The sequence below is a fragment of the Mus pahari genome, chromosome 9, assembly GCF_900095145.1.
Source record: "Mus pahari chromosome 9, PAHARI_EIJ_v1.1, whole genome shotgun sequence".
Taxonomy (NCBI): domain Eukaryota; kingdom Metazoa; phylum Chordata; class Mammalia; order Rodentia; family Muridae; genus Mus; species Mus pahari.
Window position 1 is genome coordinate 9,860,188 of NC_034598.1, and position 4,717 is coordinate 9,864,904.

General features: G+C 43.2%; 1 long non-coding RNA gene across 1 annotated transcript in view; it reads left to right on the forward strand.

Moving 5' to 3' along the window:
* LOC110326060 overlaps positions 1-4,547 on the forward strand; it is a 43,410-nt gene extending 38,863 nt beyond the window's left edge. The window contains exons 3-4 of the long non-coding RNA XR_002380766.1: positions 2,824-3,257; positions 3,430-4,547. This is a non-coding gene — a long non-coding RNA (uncharacterized LOC110326060). The remainder of the gene's footprint in view (positions 1-2,823; positions 3,258-3,429) is intronic.
* Positions 4,548-4,717: the final 170 nt, after the last annotated feature.

Here is a 4,717-nt window from a genome sequence, read left to right on the forward strand (position 1 = left end):
TTGATGCTGGGAGGAGCTGATAGGGTGATGGGCATTGATGCTGGGAGGAGCTGATAGGGTGATGGGCATTGATGCTGGGAGGAGCTGATAGGGTGATGAGCATTTGATGCTGGGAGGAGCTGATAGGGTGGATTCCTGACAGATGAGAGAGGCGGGGGTGAACGTGCAGCTCATTAGATTCTGTTATTCAGCTGTATGTTTTATGTACATTGGTAATTTGACTGCATGTATGTCTGTGTGAGGGTGTCAGATCCCCTGGAAGAGCAGTCAGTGCTGTTAACCATTGAGCCATCTCTCCAGCCCCCTATCACAGAATATTAAGGAGTGACTTGAGAGACCGTGGGGCTTACAAGTCATCACAGGTGAGAGATATTTGAAAGCCCCAGTCTAGCCTTCTTGTATTTGTCTATTGTTTTGGTGATGCTGGATTAAACCCAGGGCCTCCTGCAGGCTTGGCAGGTGCTCTATCACTGAGCTACATACGAGCTCATCCAAGCAATTTAAAAAAAAATTATTGTGTCTTGTTATTGTATGTGTAGGTGTTTTCCCTGCATGTATGGTATGTCTGTGTGCCACATGTGTCCAGGGCTCTCTGAGGCTAGAAGACGTCCCCTGGGACTGGAGTTACAAATGATTGTGAACCACCTGTGTGTGCTGGGAATCAAACCTGGGTTTTCTACTAAAACAGCCAGTGCTTCTGCTCCTTTATACAGATATCTTTATAGTACCTTTGCCATTTGTCTTTCGAACGCCTCACAATGTATATTTATCTAATTATTTTCTCATTATTCTCCTCAGGTCCAACATTATTTTTAAAAATAATACAGGCAAATGGAAAAATCAACATATTCAAATAGTAGAAATACTTAAACAGATGTAATAGAGGTTTTAAGAAACTCTTCATTACTTTGTGTGTACACCACAGCGAGGATGTGTGGTCAAAGGACAGCTTGTGGAAGTCACCTCTCTCTTTATCCCATGTAGATGCCTGGGAGCCAGCTCAGGTCATTGGGTTTGGAACAGGTGTCTTTACCTGCTTACTCATCTCTTCAGCCTGCATCTAATAGAGTTGTGTAAAGTTAAACACTGTTTTAAGAAAGCTATTTTAGGAGCTAGAGAGATGACTAAATGGTTAAAAGCACTTGCTGCTCTTCCAAAGGACCAGAGTTCAGTTCCTGTCTCCCACATTGGGCGTCCACTTGTCCAACTGAGGAACGGATAGAGAACTGGTGGGTTGTCACTCCCGTTGTGTCCAAAGGGTGTTTCCTAAGCTCAGTGAATGCAATGGAGAAGGTCTGACCCTCAGCTGGAGCAGGAAAATAGGAGAAAGAGAAAACTCACTTCAGCTCCTCGTTGCAAAGCAGGGTACTTTTCTCCTGCTGTCCTGGACATTAGACTCTAACATCCACTATGGACTCAGGGCTGTACTGGTGGCCGTTCTGGCTCGTGGACTGAGAATGGTTTGTCTCACCCTCCAGTTTACAGACTGTTCCTCATGACTGATTTTCCAGCCACATGTGTGCAGGTTTGTCTATCTGTGTGTGCTTCTGTGTATGTGTGTGGCTATATGTGTGCCTGTGTGTGTTTGTGTGTTTTACCTGTGTGTACGTGTAGTGCTGTTTTTCTGAGTCGTGTGTCTATGAGTTACTTTACAACTTTGTTGAAAGTCAACTGAAAAGCTCGACCTGGTGGTAGAGACTTATATGGGATTCCCACTCTCAGAGAGGTACTGAGTTTCAGACCAGACCAAGCTACAAGAAGACCAAGAAATAAATGAGAGTGAGCTGGGCATTTTTGTTTTTGCTTTTTTTTTTTTTTTTTCTGTACCTTCAGCTCCTTCAGTCTATATTAGAGACTGACAAACTTTGGTTCAAGGGCCAAATCTAGCCTACTGTCTGCTTTTTTAAATAAAGGTTTATTAGAACTCAACCAAACTCATTCATTTATGATGAAAAGCTAAAGTTCAAACAGAGACAAAGTCAGAGGCATTGACTTTCATGATCTTTACAGAAAAAAATTTCTGTCTCCTGGGTTCTTTGTCTAGCCTTCTGTGACACCACACTATTTTGGTTGTTTTGGTTTTATTAAACTCACATGGTCTACACCCTCCAAATTACTTGATTATTTCAATCTTATTTGTACACCCAGGAGTTTTAAGATCATACTTTCAATTTCTACAAAAGAACATCTGGAATTTTCTTAGGGGTTGTTTGAGTCTCTCAGCCTAGCTGGAGAGAGTCAACCTTTTAACTTTTCTAATCCTCAGTGACCATGGAATGTCCCTGTATAGATGTAGGTTATCCTGAATTTCACAGAGAAATGCTTTGATGTTTTTCAGTTCACACGTCTTGCATATATTTTGTTGAAGTTTGCGTAAGTCTTTCATACATATACACATTCATACACACATACAGATTACCTCAGGTAGCCCTGGCTGTCCTGGAACTCACTCTGTAAACCAAGCTGGCCTTGAACTCAGACGTCTGCTTACTTCTGTCTCCCAAGTGCTGGGATTAAAAGTGTATGCCACCACCACCTGGCCTGATGCGGTTTTATTGCACTGTTTTTAAACTTTTAAATTGTTTGTTGATAGTCTATAGACATGCAGTCAAATTTTGCAAATTGTATTTTTCCGTCTTCTCCTTATTTATTATTAGGATGTATAAATTTCCCAGAACTGATTATGTAAGACTTTCTATAGAAGTGATGAGTGAATGCGGAATTCTTTTGGCCTTTCCAATCTAGATACATTTTGTTCTTTCTTGTCTTGCTTCTGGCAAAGACATGTGGTTGGATGCTGACTAAACACTCCTGATCTTCCAGGGGAAAGCACTCGCTCCTTCCCTTGAAGCATGACATAAGCATGACATAAGCATGACATAAGCTGTTCTTGAATATGGTTTGTCAGGTCGAGTAAGCTCACCTCCAGTCCTTATCCCCTGGAGAGTTCCTCATGTAAGGTGCAAAAGATGCTGAGTCCCCAGGATGCTGGGAGCCCAGTGAGTGCCTTCTGCAGCTCAGAGAGAACTCTTGCAGAAGAAACATCTGTTTTCTACTTCAATTGTCTGTTTGCTGTGTTACAAAAATTGAACCCAGGACCTCAAGGATGCTAGGCGAGAGTTCTGCCACTATGCTATGTCCCTGGGTCTCCCCCATGGGACATGTTTAGCTATTTAGAATGCTTCAAGGCCCATGGAGACAGCCTGGGCTAGCTCTTGCACAGCTCCCATCTGAGTGGTAACTTGCTTTTGTTAAGAGTTCAGAAATAAGCAGGGCGGTGGTGGCGCACGCCTTTAATCCCAGCACTTGGGAGGCAGAGGCAGGCGGATTTCTGAGTTCGAGGCCAGCCTGGTCTACAAAGCGAGTTCCAGGACAGCCAGGGCTATACAGAGAAACCCTGTCTCGAAAAACAAACAAACAAAAAAAGAGTTCAGAAATAAACCCCACGGGGAATTTTTCTCCTATTCTCAATGCAATCTCCATGATGGCCCAGAGTCAAAGCTCTGTATCCTCCATGAGAAATGATTGTAGTTTTGTTGGGATGACCTCTAGCCCTGTGGTCTGCTACAAAACCGTGCAGAATCCAGAAAGGGTGCTGATGTGAGAGTAAATGGCTAGAGGAGACATCTGTATTGCTGAGGCAAGATAGCCTGCCCTGTGTGTCTGTAGGTAGAAGCCTCCTTCTACCAAGCCCTCTAGGCTCCCACACCCATGTCCTTGAACTTGCTGGCCTGCTCTTCTTGAGCCTTGGGCGATTTATGCAAACCAACTCTTGGGTATTATTTCTAGTACTCAGAAGTGTGCTTCATATGTCCCTGGTGTCCTGTGACTCTGGCCAACAAAAGCAGGTGGCCTCTTTCTCTAGAAGTCCCCCCCCCCCCAGGACTCAGATTTACCCAACAATTAGAATCCTCCATTCTTCCTGCCAATGCCTAAACAATGTCTGTGCGGTGAAGCACTCTCAATTAACAGTCTGTGATATGAGTGGAAGTGAATTCTCCAGGATAATTGTGATTTCATCCTTTACTCGTTGATTTTCTTGAAACAGGGTCTTGCTGTATAGCCCAAGCTGGCCTTGAACTCAGGTTTCTCCTGCATCCAATTATAAAAACATCAAATCCCCGTGTTAATAAACTCCCAGACCTACTGTGTGTTAGTGACTGACATTGAAGTCAAAATGAGAGCTTTATCAAAAAAGATGTTGTGGGAAGATTTTCAGCGTATTGAACTATGTATTAGCCATGAGCAATGCCTGCACATACTAGCCTTGTACAATGCCTGTACATAGTCATGTATGATGCCTCTAATCTCACTCTGAGAAGCTGAGACAGGAGGATTATGAATGATACCCTGTCTTCAATAACAACCAGAAAAAGAAAAAAAAAGGAAGTGATCATGCAACTCTTACTAAATATGTTGAATACTAATCTCTAAGAAGCAGCTGTGGACCTTGCACGAGTGACATCTGATACAGCTAGAGGGAGGGGCCTCCCTGAGGTAATACAGTGTCTGGTGTGTGTGGTCTACAAGTAGTAAATATGAAGAAATGAAATACAAGGTTGCGAATGTCCATTTAATGAATAGAACACACACACACAGAGTTTTGTGCACAATAATGATTAGCAATAACATCAAAGGTAGAACTGCATGGATAGCCAGTTTAGACCAAATCCATCCACATGCCCTCCTCTCCTCTCCTCTCCTCTCCTCTCCTCTC